Source organism: Lissotriton helveticus, unplaced genomic scaffold, assembly GCF_964261635.1.
Source record: "Lissotriton helveticus unplaced genomic scaffold, aLisHel1.1 SCAFFOLD_698, whole genome shotgun sequence".
Lineage (NCBI taxonomy): Eukaryota > Metazoa > Chordata > Amphibia > Caudata > Salamandridae > Lissotriton > Lissotriton helveticus.
The window spans coordinates 115,816-133,144 of NW_027611898.1; the positions used below are offsets into that span (position 1 = coordinate 115,816).

A 17,329-nucleotide genomic window follows, 5' to 3' on the forward strand; every position below is an offset into this window, starting at 1 on the left:
GAGGGAAGGCTTTTCCCACTTTGGATGCATGTTGCTCAGTGCAGCACGCATGCAAAGTCAGAAAAGGAAGGAGAAATTAAATAATTTCTCCTTCCTTGTGTCTAGTTTAAAATGGTGCAGTTTTCTCACGCTAAACCCAATCTACTGAATTTGGTAAAATGGGTTTAGCATGAGAAATCTTGGGTGGTTGCACGGGAATGCCCATGCACCCCCTTTGGCAGGCCCCCATGGTGCAAAGTAACGCGAAGCAGTGCTATGCGCTGCTTCACATTACTTTTACATTATTTCCAGCGCTAAAAAAGTTTAGCGCTGGAAAGTAAATTAGGAAAAAAAGATTTTGCGCTTTTTTGTGCCACTTTTGTGATGCAAATACGGCACAACATATTAGTATATCTCCCTCTTCTTCTTTACCGCCTTTAAAAATTAGCAAGAAATATTTCATCATACACAGATATTTAACTAAAGGTTCTGTTGATCAGGTGACATCTTATTAATGTCTGAAAAAGAGGTGATTTACCAGTGTTTACAGAGTAACTTAGCAAAGTAAGGGCGCTCACGGAGCACCCAAGTGCTTGAGGTTTTGCTTAAGATAGACGCATATGGTCAAGATTTCATTTAAACAACAATAGAGTTTACAAAAAGAGCTGGATCAGGCTGGGCTGCAGAATTTCCAGTAACTCTTCATGAAGCATACAACAAAAGCAACTCCATTCACACACTTCTTCTCATTCTTTCCGATTCACTTAAGATCATCTCAAATGCCAACTCCTGTCTTTACTCGCTGTTCATAAGCCACCTTTGACACTTTCAACAGCTCCCTTGGTTCAAGCATTTCTGGTTCCTTCTAACCTGGAAGATTGGAACATTATTGTGGGTTGAGGGGGGTTGCCTATCGCCATAACATCTGTCCATATCCCTGAAACTAGTGCCGCTTACAGAGCCTGGTTCTGGCCCTGGAAGACAACTTTAAAAAGCAAGTCTTTAGTTCTTCCTAAAGTAGATAAAGTTCTGTAAGATGCAGCTCCATCCGGGGCTTTTGTGTAAAACAGAACGAGGGGTTCAATGTAAGGCCCATCCTTTACATTATAAGCGCAGATCAGGCAAACAAACGTTGATTCATATAATTTAATATTCAATGAGATCAGTCACTTAGTACTTATAGAGAATCCATCACAACCAATAATTTACCTGACATATCCCCGCAGCAGATATGCGCCTATTACTCGTTTTCCCCCCTTTTCCAACATTACATGGCATCTGGCATGACGTTGTCCTTTTGGGGCCCAGGATGCCATTTGTGACCGGATGGTATTTGGAAGAGCGGGAGGAGGTGTCAGTTATCCACAGGTGATGCGGCATTTCTACCTTTCCATATTTCTCATATTCAAGTTGACCTATCGAAGCAAAAGGAGGGGCAGAGCCCTATGATCCTCTAGAGCCTTGGCCGCTCACTAGAAAACGACGACAAAGGACAGGACTCTAACAGGATAAACTGATTCAACACAAATATGAGGTCAATGTATTATTTATCGCCTTAATGGTCCAAAAATCACTCTGGAATTAAATCAATACAATTTGAATAATCAATGTTCGATTCATAATAGAGGCATTGCTGTGCTGCAATAAAAGAAATCAGTGGCAACAATAGCTATTCTCACAGCAAAGTGTACTTATTTCAAGTTTGGTTTGCATATTTTACAAGAAGGGAATAAAGCGACAACTGATAGACAACATTATAAAGCTTACCGACTTGCCTTATAAAGGTTACTGGTACTTTTAGAACAACACAAAGGTTAAGGAAAAGCCGAAGTATCAAGGTAGACAGTGTATCTGCAATGGCGGACAATAACCCCTTATTAATAGTGACCACATAACAACCGTCTCCAGGTAGGAGCGCCTAATTACAAAAGACCTGCTAATACGGCGAACGACTACAGTGCATCAAACTGTGACTATGACATTGTTCTATCAAAACATTTGAATTCTGCGTTTGTTCTTTTCGTTAGGTCTTGATCCTGAAAGATATAGGCTGATGGGTTTCGGGCTTGTGCTTTATGAACGCTTCAGGACTTCGCGGAACGAATGTCACCCAAACATCGCACCATTTGAGGAGGCCATTGGGGGGAGAGTTGGTCGCGTAAAATGGAGAGCCACGATAAAAGAACTGTTCGAAGAAGCACTGGGGTCACCAGCTTCTCAAAAGGGCATGGCCAGAGGGCCAGAGAGCTGGGTGGGGCCATCAATGTAAGCAATGGCCTGTAGCCGCCACGGCTAACTTGTAACTCCTGGGTCAGTTTGCCTGTGTGGTGGCAGCACAGTAAAAATATACAAGTCACTATTCATAGTGCACCAACCAGGATTTGCGACCCTCCAGTTTGAGACAAAGACATCAGAAATTATAACACTAAGCCCAGTGCCCCAGGCGATCTGAACGGCATCGGAGTTGAGCCCATTTACGTACATGCAGGCCACGGGCTGTGTGTCCAGCAGCTTCATACGAGATCTCAAACTCCCTGACATACCAAGCCGCCTAAACGTTTCTATCATAAAAGGCTACTCCAGGGAGTCAAGTGCCTTATCGGCATCAGCCTACTTCATGTCCCGCCCTCCCGCAGTATTTAAATCCTGTCATTCCTAACAGCGCGCTGATTGCTACCGTGCTGTTTTTTCTCTCCCCTGAGGCGGAAGCCGGGGGTTCTCTCAGCTACCTTGCTACTTTTATTTTCCACATTACTGTCATCACGATATTTTAAATCGCCGCATGTTCTCAAGTAGAGTACTTACTTGTTAGAACTTTTAGATCACTTGTTAGCCAGAAAATCGCCTTTACCGATTCCTGCGCAGCCGAGTAGGAGCTGGCGCAGAGAGATAGAAATAGGGCTTACCGCCACTGAGAGCCGCCATATTGAGAGGGGTAAGGGATTTACACTCTAGCAGCAGGACGCCTCCCACCCTCCTAAACACCCTATAAATTCCCTATGTCATCTCGTCCGCGCAGCAGGCGGGCGCAGCGGGCGCGCCGGCGGCACGCCAAAGGCAAGCCCGTCTGCGCCCGACCGGGACCAGGGGCCACCCCCCCTGGTTGCCCCCAACCACAAAGGCTAGCTTATAATAAGGACTTTCTACTTCGATCCTGTCCTCCCATTCCCAATGGCTGCCTTCATCACGTCCCCCCTCTAGAAACCCCCCATGTATGTCCTCACTGTAAACTTGAGCTAATTGACCACCTCACCCAATTGGATTCTAAGGACTACCAAATGTTTCTCCTTAACTGTCGATCTCTGGCCAAGCATAGTCTGGAGATGTCGCTGTTGTTAGAGGAACATATGCCGGATGTGGCATTTTTAACTGACACCTGGCTTACCCAATATTCCCAGCCTGATATAGTGCAAGCCCTCATTCCTGGCTATCAGATAGCCCGGTTAGATCGACCACAAGGCAAAGGTGGAGGGCTGGCTATCATTTATAAAGACATTTACACATGTCGCTGCCTAACGGAATCTATTGCGGACTGTGAAAGTTTCCCTTTTGTCATTGAATTTACACCTAACAATAGCTTCGCTGGCATCCTTATTTACCGTCCTCCTGGTCCCATAAAAACCAGGAGGTTTTGACTGAATTAGTCACCTGCCCCTCTAATTTTACCTTACTAGGAGATTTTAACATTCATTTTGATAACTTGCTAGACACCACTGCCATGGGAGTCACAACCAGTTTAGCTGCTATGCAACTAGATCAATTGGTGCCAGGACCTACACACAACAAGGGTCATCTTTTAGACCCAGGATTTAGCAATAGCAAAACTCTAAAGGTTGGCAATATTAGCCATCTTCCTTGGACTGTTCATTTTTTAATTTCCTTAACTTGGTCCATTCCCAAAATGTTACCTTCTATCCCCCTTTCTCGTACCACCCGAAATTGGTCAAAGATCAAAACAGACGAATGGATGAGCAATCTTACTGCCACTAATCCGTCACTCTCTCTTGATCCTTGCGCTAACAATGAGCTGTTTAACAACTGGATAACAAGCTCCTTGGACTCTGTACTTCCCTATCGAACCTCCGGTGCTAGAAGGAAACAAAAAACCGCCCCTTGGTACTCAGAAGATCTAAGGGGAAAAAAACGCCTCTGTAAAAGACTAGAGAGGAAGTGGTGCCTATCCTATGAGCCTACGGATAAAGCGACCTACAGAGAAGCAATTAGGAACTACAAAAACGAAATCAGAGATAAACAATCCATACATTATACGGAAAAGATTAAACTGGCAAAATCTAAGCCTAAAGAAATTTATCAGATTGTGAAAACACTGACCAGGTTGCCATCACCGTTATCAGCTGATGACAACTCATCCTCTCGTTGCGAGGAACTGGCCAATGCCTTTTTTCTAAAAGTAAACACAATCTATCTCTCCTTCTCTGACCCAGAAACTGATTTGTCTTTGCAAAAACCTAATCCATCGATTACATCAGCGGTCTCCCTCCATAACAACTCTCTGGACCACTTCCCAATGCTGCACCTTGACACCCTTGAGACCTTGATTAACCAAATCAAATCAGACTTACATTGTGACCCTGCCCCCCCTTAGATGTTGACCCAAGTTAACAAAGTCATTCTTCCCAATCTAATGGAGCTGTTGAATTCTTCCATTACGAGTAAGATAGTTCCACAGTCCTGGAAACAAGCCATGGTCCGAGCATTGTTAAAAAAAACACCCTTGACCCAACTAATTTTAATAACTATCGCCCGATATCATTGCTTCCTTGGGCTACCAAGATCTTAGAGAAACACATCAACATCAGTGTAACCCAGTTCTTCGAGCATAACCATCTGCTCGACACCTCCCAGATTGGCTTTCGCCCAAAACACGGCACGGAGACAGCCCTGTTGGCAGTGACAGAAGAGACTAGGCGGATACTCGATCAGGGAGGGTCAGTGGCAGTGATCCTCCTTGACCTGAGTGCCGCCTTCGATACGGTCAACCATAAAATACTTCTGGACCGCCTCCTCGATATGGGAATTTTGGGAGAAGCCCTGGAGTGGTTCAGGTCTTTTCTATCAGACCGAACCTTCCAGGTCTTTGAAGGCACATCGGTCTCCTCGAAGAAGCCTCTGGGATGTGGGGTTCCGCAGGGCTCTTCATTGAGCCCTACGCTCTTTAACGCCTATATGAGACCGCTGGCTGGAATAGTACGTCTGCATGGTATGAACATCATCACCTATGCGGACGATACCCAGCTAGTGGTCTCTCTTGCACAAAGGAGTACCCCACTACCGCAGTCCAACCTAACAACCTGTCAAGAGCTGGATGACTAAATCATGTCTGAAGCTCAATGATGATAAAACTGAGCTGATGCTTCTAGGCCCTCCAACTCTTTCCACCTTGGAGATGTCATGGCCTCTGAGCATGGGCACAGCTCCCACCCCTAGAGACAACATCAAAAGCCTGGGGGTGTGGATAGACAAATCGTTGACCTTCGACATGCAGGCAACTAAAGTCTCTGCGACCTGTTTTGGCCTCCTAAGGATGGTAAAGAAAATCCTACCACTTCTCCCCTTTGAGGCAAGACAGATAGTTATTCAGGGCTTAATTCAATCCCGTCTAGACTTTAACAATGCTCTGTACCTTGGGGTGCCGGAATACACCCTACAAAAATTACAACGCACTCAGAATTGTGCTGCTCGCACCTTACTTGGCACCCCCCGGAGAACTTCAATAAAAACTGGTCTAAGATCATTACACTGGCTCCCCATCAGGGAGAGAGTCAAGTTTAAATCTCTGTGCATTGCACATCAGGCGTACTGGAAATCAGGTCCAGAGATCAATCACCCGCTGGTATCACCAGATGAACCCACCAAAGTTCTACGATCTTCACATGCTTTTCTAGCCCAAATCCCAAGAATTCATAGAGCGAGGGCCGGAGGTTGTTCCTTCGCATATAAAGCCCCAAAAATATGGAATACTCTACCACTTCATCTTAGAGCAGATTCTAACCTTCTAGTCACAGGTAAAGTAGGTTCTTGTTACTTTTGTAATCCAGGACTGTACTCCTAAGTTCAGTATTCGGGTCTCTACCTAAGACAGGGAAGTAATTACGTTTCAGTATTTGGTACGATTTTTAAGGAATATTTGTAATTTTCAAAAGTAGACAGAAGAAATTTCAGAGAAAAACAGTCAATGGTTTCCTATGGAAGAAAATTCAGGTTACTAGTAAACACGGTTAGTATTACTTTTGCGGTTCAGTACTGGGCTAAAAGGTACACTACTGGCTTCTCTCCTGATCACAGGTGAGTACTTCGGAATTCGTTATTCGGCTGATTTTAGATGAATATTTTAAAGTTTCAAAACTTCACACTTAGAAAATCTTTCGAGTCAAACCAGTCAATGTTATCCAATAGAAGGAAAGTGAGTTATCGGTTTTCAGGTGAGTACTCGACTGGTGAAGTTAAGATTCTGGGCATAGACTCAGGGGTCCCCCAGGGTCAGGTAGGTACAGTTGGTACACCCTCAGCGGCACAGGGGCAGCCGGGTGCAGAGGTAGTTAGACTCAATGTTATCCCATGAGAGGCAGGGGGCCTTCGGTTGGTAGCTGCTGGCTAGCAGGCCACGCGGTTGTGGAAGCGGGGCTCTGGGTTACTTGCTCAGGACAAATGGGGAAGTAGATAGGGACAAAGGTTGCACTGCCAGGGGCACTCGGGCGGCTGGTTGCAGGGAGCTTTTGGGCCGTCGGGCGCTCAATGTTATTCAAGGGAGATCTTGAAAAGGGAACAAAGGCTGCAGGCTCAGGGACGGAGGTTCTTCTGGAGCGACCATCACTTGGAGGAGTAAGTTGGGATCTTGGAGGATAGGTAAGCACCCAGAAATTGGGCATAGGGGGCCGTGGGGCACCGGGGGCAGGGGTGTCTTTTGAGGTCTGGGAATCTTACCACCTGCTGGTTTCGGCCAGAGGGGTCCTTTGTCCTGAGGCTGCAGGCGTCGTCTGGGTCGTCGAGGAGGGTCCTTGGGCACTGGATTCAAGTCAGAATCGTCGGGGGGACGTCCTCAGGGTCTTAGTTCACTCCAGCACAGGCCAGGCTTGGCGGGTGCAGAGTATGCAGGGTTCGCGATTCCGGGCTGATGCCAGGGCTTGTTACTTGCTTTGAGCAGTACCACGGCTCGTGGGAGACCCAGGTAGTCAGAGTCACAAGGCAGTCAGGTCCTCTGGGGTTTTTGAGGTTCCTGACCACTGGAGACGCCGAGGTTTAGCAGGAGCAGGTTCGAGGGTCGACAGGCCGGTAAGGCTGGGTCAAATCAGTTGGTGTCTTCCTCTTTTTAGCAGCTGCACGGCAGGTCTTCTTGTTTCTTGTTCTTCTTTTTTGTTTCATAATCTGGATCTGGGGAAGAAAGGTTCAGGGTGACCCTAAATACTACATTTAAGGGCATTACAAGTAGGGCAAGGGCAGGGACCAATGGGTCGCTGTCCTGGGGTGGGTACATCCACTAGCCTGCTCCTCTCCTGTGGGAGGGGGGCAGGAGCCTAGCTGTGATTGGGCAGGTCTCCCCATCTTCAAGATGGCCGGAGCCCGGGGTCATGCATCACCTCTCCTCTCCCACCTGAGGGGTGGAGTTGGCACAGGCTGGCACACCCCTGTTCCTGACGTAGGGTTTCCCACCAGTCTTCCCGCCAGAGTGTGGGTTAGAACTGGTGGGGGCCAGTTGCTCAGTACATCAAGTGGTCTGAAGAAGCACACAAAGGCGGAATGCCTTTGAAGCTTCCCCTGCCCATCCTGGGGGAGGAGGCTTGGTACCTCGTCCCAGGATGTGCATTGTTGCAGGCCCAGGAGAGCGGGGGCTCTCCACCCAGGGGTCCAGCAACATGTCTGCTGTGTGGCAGCCTAGGCAGCCTGTCAGACAAGACGTGGATTGTAGGTTAGGTTTCAGGGGGCATCTCTAAGATGCCCTCTGTAGTGCATTTTAGGTTTAAATTTGTTTTATTGGTCTCAGAGAAAAACAAATACAGTGCAATGCATTGTTGAGTCCATGAAAACATGCAAATGACAGACTGAAGTAACCACTGGGCATGAAGTTGCACATACCCTGCAAGGGCTGTCAGGCCCCACGGATTTGACATTAAATCCCACACTGGCATCAGTTTGGGTTTAATGTGCTGAGAAGTTTGATATCAAACTTGTCAGTCTTCAGTGTAGCCATTATGGTGCTGTGGAGTTCGTAATGACAACCTCCCAGCACCATATACTCTTAATGGCATCACTACACTTACAGTGCCCAGGAATGGCTCTGGGTACTGTAGGGGCATAGGGCTCATGTACCTGTGCCCACACCATTGGCATAGGGCCCCCAGTAGAGGGGTGGCTGATGTATGCCAGGGCAGTGGGTGTGTGGGCATGGCACACAGGGATGTGTGCCATGTTGACTCTTTGTTTAGTTTTGCACCAGGACACTCAGCCTGCAAACGCAGTGTGTGTGTGTCAGGGTACAGGGCCTCTAAGGGTGGCACAATAAGTGCTGCAGCCCTTAGCGGTCTTCTCTGGTCACAATGCCATGGGTACCTAGAGTACCATTTACTAGGGGCTGACATGTGGCCAGAGATGCCAATTGGGTTTAGGCTTTAGTACAGTTTTCAGGGAAGGAACACAGGCCCTGGGCACCTGATTGGCAGGGACCCAGAGCACACCAAGGAAAAGTGCATCAGGTATCAGGTAATAAGTGGGGGGGTACTGCAACAGAAACTCACTTTCTCACAGCCCGTAGATGAACCGCTGTGGATTTATGTGGGACAAATCCCGACTGTACAGTGGAGACTATTTTCTCTAGTAGGAGGGATTGCCGAGTCGCATCACCTCAGGCAGGAATTTATTATCACTGTTACGCAGTGGCAAAGGGCGATAAGAGGTACACTTACAGGGTCTTTCCAGGCTTAGGGGGCACCGATATGATTGCATCACTTATAGACGCCAGCGACACACCGCCCTTCAATGCCTCAGCATACACCTCCAGCAGGTATGCAGCTGGTATTTGTTTGTAAAACTCGACACCAGACCTTCATATCCCGGTGCCTTTCCTCCTCCTAGGGCGTCTATAGCGGCAACAATCTGTGGCCCAGAGAGCGATGGCTTATGACGGGATATGAGAGCCAATTTATATAGCGCTGCACAGCTAGTTCAGAAAAGAAGTGTCCTGGCGCTAATATGAGCACATAAGTATCAAAATCCCACAGCCCCTGAACACAAGCAGAAAGGGTTTGATTTATTTCCTGAACGAACTCATGTTTTCTTGGGTGCACAGGGCAGGTGGGACGGCATTCCATTCCAGGTACCTGCAGTCACCACAGGCAGAGAGCAGCCATCTATTCTGATTTTGCTAAACTTAGAGACTTTACCCAGAAAAGCATGGTGGTATCTCACCACTTGGCAAGCTGATGCCAGGGAAAATGAAAGGACAAATAAGAATGAACCCCTGATTGTAGAGTGTTTATGACATAAAGTGCTTTAAATTGACATCTTTTCAGGACAGGAAGCCGGTGCAATTTGACCAGTTTGTTGGAAATCAACGTTGATTTTTTTATCCTCAGAACCAACCCAGCTGCTGTTTTTGTAGCAGCAGCAATCTATGAAGGCGATACGTATAAAGAGATGCAGAAATTCCTTCTCGATAGAATCAGAATTAGAACCAGGTCCTTCTTAGATGAAACAGGGATGAACGGAAGTATTTTTCTGATAACTTTCACCAGTCAGAATCCTGTAGAGCAGGTGATTTTAAAGTATCCTTTTCAGGACAGATGCGAATCCACCCAAACTCCCAGGTTAATGACCAGATGGAATGGGTGGACAGAGATCAACACTAGCCACCACCCATGTGCCGTGAGGCTCCGGACCCAAATACCACTATTTCAGTTTTTTTCACTTTTCAGCATCAGGGATTTGAGCTCATCTAATCATCAACTTCCTGGCGGCAGCTCCTGAAATTACTGGGCCTTTTATCTGTATTTAATTCTAATCTAATGCTTGGTGTATATTCGAGTAGAGGTGATATCGAATGACTCGATCAGGCTGGTCAAGTGGGCCAAGTAAAGATTGAAAAGATTGTGGCTCAAAACAAGTCCCTGGGTGAGGCTCTGTGGTTTTCGACTTCGCTTCATATTTAGCTGCCATTTTGTGTCCAGCCGCCATTTTGTGTTGCCTCACTCAGGCAGCATGGCGAACGCAGTGTTTTTGCTTTTTCAGCTGCTACATGTCTCTTCTGTTAAAAAGTAACCCCTTGTCCTTGTTTACGAAACCGATGTCAGGGTCTGACCAAGTTTGTTAATCCATGTCTAGACTGATTGATCCTCGTTTAGTCCACTGTTTGGGTCCCACCATTCTTTCTTACCTTATCTAATTTGACTGGCCTTCGCTATTCTCTTCGTGTATTCTCCTTACACAACTATCCTTTGAAGCACGCGAATATGTTCTACCACCTGCAAATTATACTACGGGCACTAATATTGATTAACGTAAGGGGAGGAGAGCATACGGGGTCTGAAAGAAGGGTGTGCTCAAGATACTTGATAGCTTGTTTTCAAACTTTTCCTATTTGTCAGTTTTATATGTTTTGGGAGTAGGCATTGTAAATATGTGTACTATAAAAGATTGTGCGCCACGGAATTAAGTGGCAGTCTCCTGAGAACATACCATTGGTGTACTTCTTGGACAACTGTGCTTAGCTGCAGCTAATAAACTCGATTTTCTATGCCTAACAGAGTGTCTCGTGTCTCTGTCCGAAAAGGCAGGTGAACCCGGAGATTACAGGCGTGCCCTGCGCCGCTCGGCCCATAAGGCCCGGTTCTCCAACTGGCGCCCAACGCGGGGCGACTTCAGTGGTAGTGGTTCAGCCCGAGGGTCGTGAGGAGCTTCGCAAGAAAATTCTGGAGGATTCGCGAACCACGTAAGCGATCCCTGTATGTCAAAGTGGACCGAAGGTCTTTTTCAGCGCGGCTACTCCTTTCCTACGGCTGCTGACGACTGCTGCCCTGACTGTCGCCCTACCTTGGCCCTCTGGTGATGATTGGTATCGCAAGACGTTAGACGGACATCTGCTGGCGTGAGAAAACATTTAGTTAAGTATTCGTGGGTAGCGCCCACCCTTTTGTTTTGTTTTTGTTATTCGACTAGTGCACTTGTCGAAGCCAAGGGGTAAGTACGTTTGTGTTGTGATTATTATTTTAACCCCTTGAAGTTTGTGAACAGTCCAGTTCGTTACGAAATGCCTGGGCTTAGTAAGTTTAGGACGTTTTGCTGTTTAGACTGTAATAGGGATTCCCGGCTAGAGGATTCTTGTCCAATTCCTCTGGTTGGAACTCCCACTTATGAAACATGGATTCGATACACAAAGAAAGATGGTGTCTTGCAGTGGCCACAAAATGGTAGCTTTGAGCCTGACATATTAGATAATTTAGAAGATATTTAGTTTAAGAGAAAAGCCCGGCCGGCAATGTTTGACTCTTTCCGCCTATAGCGCAAGGAAGTCAAACAGAAAGAAATTAAACAGGCGAAAAAAGATAAGTAAGCGCAAGATATGACGATTTTACAGGCTGCCCAACAGTTTAAGAATAATGAGACTGATCAGATGATTGAAGTTTCAGAAAGACAGCATCGTATGGCAATAGATAGATGTTATCCTGTGTTGCCTACTTCCCCACAGAGTAAGGATCTTGACGAAGTTCCCTTAATGTCTCATTTGTTGAGATTACCTCTGCCTTATGTACTAGGTGCTAATGCACCCTTATTACAACCTGTTGTTCAGCAACCAGTTGCTCAACCAATTGTTCCGGTTCTTCCACAATTGCCTCTTCCAGTAATTCCACCTCCACCTCCTTTGCCACCGACTTCTGTACCTCAGTCTCCTCTACGATCAGTTTCTTTTGCAACTAGCTCTTCTCCTACTGTACTTAATACGTTGTCTCCCGTTCTAGTGTCGGATTCTCCTAAGGCTCGTCAACGATTAGTTGATACTGTTTCTGGTCTCTTGTCACCTTTCTTTGGGTCCCTTAATATGACTCCTGTTTCGTCCCGAAGACAATCCTGTAGTCAAATTCCAGATTCTGATGAGCAACTTAAGTTAGACTCTCTCGCTCGCAATTGGATCATGAGTGGTCCACAGTATAGCGTGCGTGATGTCCTGGATACCTTTCTTCAGTGGAATGCGCCTACACAGAGATATGTTTTTAATGTCATGTGTAATACTCTTGTTAAAGCATGGGTAGATATGGATTTGGATTTACCTCCTCAGGGTTTGTTTGATATACAGGATAAATTTGATAAAGGATTTATTGTGGGTTCCGATGTAGAGGATGCCGTCCAAACACTTGTCACTTTTAGGTCTTCCTTTTTCTCTCAAGCTTCTCTCGAACCTGATCCTGCGGTTCGGCGTAAAATGAAACACTATCCTATGCGAGAAGTTCCCCCGATATGGAGGGATGCGGTTCCACAGGCAGGTGCTGCTCCAGGTGTCCCAGCTCATTTCCAGCGTATATGGGTACATGTCCCTTGGAAAAGATCTGAAGTTATGGCGCTTAAACAGTCTTTACCGGACCCTCGTAAGAATCCTGCTGGGTATTATAAGGAGTTGTCCCAGACTGTTGATGCGTGTATTATGAATTTAGCAGATATTGATTTGCTGATGGGAAATGTAGTCCCACAAGCATTATGGGCTCGGATTCGTAGGGAAGACCACGACCATGCTTTAGGTGGTAATTGGGCTGCTTTAACTGCTGCAGATACAGCACAAGTAGGTGGTTCTAAACCCGATGATTTGATCACAGAATTGCCTGGTAGAATAATAGCTTTAATGAAGACGATGCTGCCTGCCGTACGTGTTAATTGGGATAAGTTAGCTGCGTGTAAACAAAAGAAAGATGAGAGTGTCTCCGATTTCTTTACCCGTTTCGAAGAAACGTTCATCGTTCAGATATGAGTACCGAGGGTGGACAGCGATTATTTGTGGATACATTTGTTTTTAATTTACTGCCAGAATTATCGCACAAATTGAAAGACTCAGAGAGTTTGTGGGCTGTTTCATCGTCTGCCCAGATATTAGCTTCTGCTCAGTACTACGAGAATAGGGAGAAGGAAGAAAAGGATAAAGTGGAGAAAAAGACTAAAGAGTTCAAAACAAAGGTTCTGTTGCAACAAGCGTACCCCCCTCCTTCTGCTCAGCGTCAATTACAACAGCCCCCACAGTTTCAAAGATTGTTACAGAAACCTGCACCCTTTGTTCCGCGAACATTGTTGGGTCCTAATCAATGTGCCTATTGTAAAGAAGAAGGTCATTTTTAGAGTAGTTGTCCGGTTTTATTACAGCGTAATGGTGGATTGCCAGTGCCACGAGGCCGTGGTGGTTTTCAGTCAGTACCTAGGGGTACAGGGCGAGGTGCGTTGTCTCAGGGACAGAGTTCTTTTCCCCCTCAGAATACTAGGAATTATTTCGATCAGCAGAGTTCTCAGTCTGCGCAATATTACAATGACGATTATTGTACCGAAAGTGACAATCCTGATTTTCATACTAGATAGGACAGCCATGGACAAAGCAAGGTAGTGATATCAGGTCCAGTGGATCAGAATGGGCCTTATGTTGACGATGTTGCATTGGGTGTTACAGAGCCATTTCTTTTGGATACTGGTGCGATGAGAAGTTCTATCATTCATTCCAAACTCCGTGGGGCACCTTTGTCTGGCTTAAAAAATGTTTCTGTAGGATTTTCTGGCGCCCCAGTTCGCAATCCGGTTTCTTGTCCTTTGCCTATTTCCATTGGTCCTTATGATTTGGAAGCTCCGCTCATTTTAACAACTGGTTGCTGTGAGAATTTGTTGGGTTTGGATTTGTTAAAACGTCTACATGCAACATTGTATTGTTCCCCCTCTGGTGTACATCTTACTTTGGGAGATAAATTGGTTTCTCCTATGTATTTGTCTAGAGATCAATTGCCACTTGAACTGCATTCACTTCCTGCTACTCTTTGGGCCACAGGTCCGAATGATGTTGGTCTGCTCCAAATTCCATCTTACGTGGTTACTGTCAAGCCTGATGTTAAATTACCACGCATTCCTCAGTATAAGATTTCCAACGATGGCGAAAGAGCTCTCTTGGCTATTGTTTATAATTTAGTTCAGAAGGGTGTTATTGAAGAAACAAGAGGAAATGTTTGCAACAGCCCTGTTCTGCCAGTTCTGAAACGTACTGATCCTTCTAAGCCTCCTGTATACCGTTTTGTGGTTGATCTCCGAGAGGTCAACAAAATTGTTGTCCCTCAGTTTCCTGTTGTTCCGGATATTACTGCTTTTCTCACAATGATTCCTGCTTCGGCTGTTTGGTTCACAGTTATTGATCTCAAAAATGCTTTCTGTAGCATTTCTATTGCTGAGGAAAGTAGGGATCTCTTTGGTTTCTCTCTCGGAGGCCGAAGTTTTCGATTTAAACGTGCACCTCGAGGCTATTGTGAGAGTCCCTCTATTTATAGTCAGGCTTTGAAATCCCAGCTTGATGCTTTTTCTTTGCCTCCAGGTGCTACTCTTATTCAATATGTGGATGATCTGTTAGTGGCTGCCGATTCAGAGGATGTTTGTAAGGATGAGACTGTTTCGCTTTTGCGACATTTGTCTGATCTGCACCACAAGGTGTCACCCTCTAAATTACAATATTGCCGCCAAGAGGTTACCTATTTAGGTCAACTCTTTTCGAAGGAGGGAAGGCGATTGACCCCAGAGCGTATCCATGCAATTGCGCGAATGTCTGTACCATCCACACAAAGGGAGGTGCGTGCCTTTCTGGGCATTACCTCTTATTGTAGACAGTGGATTCCAAATTTTACTTTGTTGGCTAAACCTTTGTTGGCACTTACTCTGAAAGATACACCCCAACCTCATCCTTGGACTGATTAATGTCAGCAACGTTTTTCTGATTTACGTATTGTTTTGTGCTCCGCTCCTGTGTTGGGTACTCCAGATTATAGTAAACCTTTCACACTCTATGTCCATGAAAGAGAGGGTTGTGCGTTGTCAGTCTTGACACAACAATTTTGAGACAAACAAAGCCATGTGCCTATTTTTCGGCTATATTCGATCCAGTAGCCAAGGCATTGTCTAGTTGTCTCAGAGCAACAGCAGCAGCAGCGATCTCCATTCGTCAATCTGCTGGATTGGTATTGGATCATACTCTTGTTGTTATGGTCCCACATGCAGTGGATACTCTCTTGAATAGAACAAAAACGCAACATCTTACGAGTGCTCGTTTGTCTAGGTATGAGTTGACGCTCTTGGCTAGTCACATACATATCAAGCGATGTAATATCTTAAATCCAGCAACATTTTTACCCATTCCAGAAGAGAAAGATACCCAACAACAGCATGATTGTTTTCTTTAAACAGAGGAGGAAGCTAAAGGCAGAATAGATTTAAAAGATACGCCACTCGTGGATCCAGATGGGATCCTATGGGTAGATGGGTCTTGTTTTAAGCTTCCTAATGGCGAGACGTCCGCAGCCTATGCTGTTACTACCTTGCATACCGTAGTAGAAACTGCACGCATTACACAGAATTCAGCACAAGCCGCTGAGTTGATTGCACTAACGAGAGCGTGTGTGTTGGCGAAATGAAAAAGAGTGACTGTTTATACTGATAGCCAATACGCTTTTGGCGTGGCTCATAGCTACGGTCGTTTGTGAAAGGAAAGAGGATTCTTTACTTCCCACGGGACTAAAATACAGCATGGTCAGTTGGTAACTGACCTTCTCGAATCACTTGCCTTGCCTACTCAGATAGCGATTGTGAAATGCAGTGCACACAAAAGGATCACTGATGATGTGGGTCGCGGGAATGCTTTTGCAGATGAGGTGGCGAAAGAAACAGCGAAAGATGTTAAAAGTCACATGTATGTTGCAGGCCCTGCAAGATGGGTCAGAGAAGGAGGTATGTGTGAGGACACAGTAAAACGTGTGAAAATGATTGAAGAAGAAGCAACTGAGAAAGAATTGAGTAAGTGGAGAGAAAGTACGGGAATGTTGGACGCAACAGGGTGTTGGACGGAATTGTCAGAACACCAACGTTGGTTGTTACCAGATGCTTATGTACTACCTGTAGTTATTATGGCGCATGGTCCAGCTCATATCAGTGTGAAAGGAATATGCAAGCTTCTGGCTCCAGTATGGCAGAATGAAGGAATTCCCAAATGTGCGGAGAATGTGGTGAAGCATTGTATCATTTGTTTAATGCATAATCCAGGAAAGGGAACACCAAATCCGGCAGGTCATTTTGCTCCCCCTACGTACCCTTTTGAGGTATTACAAATTGATTACATTAACATGGAACGTTCCAATAACCTTAAGAATGTTCTGGTGGTGGTCTGTGCCTTTTCCAGATGGATAGAGGCCTACCCCTTAAAGGATAATACTGCTTTGTCCACTGCCAAAGTCCTCTTGAAGGAATTCTTCCAGAGGTTTGGTTTTCCGCGCATTGTCTGGAGTGACAATGGAAGTGAATTCGTAGGCCAAATTATGCAGAAGGTGTGTGTGGGTCTTGGTATTAGACAGAAATTCCATGCGGCAAACCACTCTCAGTCAGCGGGTTCGGTAGAGTGTTATAATGGCACTCTCAAGCTCAAATTAGCAAAGATTCAGGCCAGCACGGGCCTTGCTTTGCCCGATGCCTTGCCTTTGGCACTTTTCTCTACAAGAACAACTGTACACTCTCGTTTAGGACTTAGTCCTTATGAGGTCGTTTTTGGGCGCCCAGCCAATGTTTGGGGAGTCCCTCGACCTAAAAAGTATTCCGATATTCCATACCCATTGTTGGTTGATTACTTGCATGACCTCACCACTAAATTACGTGTTATTCATAAAAAGGTTCAAAACGCTTTGCCGGAGGCTTCCTCAGATCCAGGCCATTCCATTCAACCTGGAGATTTCGTATGTTTGAAGAATTTCCAGAGGAAAAAGAATTTGGAACCTCGTTGGGGGCCGCCGCGACAAGTGCTTCTTGTTACACGTACAGCTGTGAAGGTCGCCGGGAAGAAAAACTGGATCCACGGCGTGTATTTTAAGAGGGTACCCTTGCCTTTACCGTACGACCAGTGGGTCCGAGAAGGCGTTGGTGACAGTGAGAGTGAGAAAGTACCCCAATTTGTACCTTTCAGTAGTGCACGCCTGGACTGGACAAATTCTGAGAAAGAAGATGAAGACGTGTTGCAAGAAGCTGTACCAACACATTTGCGACTGAATACGATGAACCCAGAGACTTTGTTTCGAGACCAAACGATACCTGGCAAGACACGGTACAACCTAAGACCTAGGTTGACTAAAGA

At 45.9% G+C, this 17,329-nt stretch overlaps 1 long non-coding RNA gene across 1 annotated transcript in view; it reads right to left on the reverse strand.

The window, feature by feature from the left end:
- The window catches only part of LOC144807236 (uncharacterized), a 56,091-nt gene that overhangs the window by 987 nt on the left and 37,775 nt on the right, over positions 1 to 17,329 (reverse strand). The gene's annotated exons all lie outside the window — the stretch shown is intronic.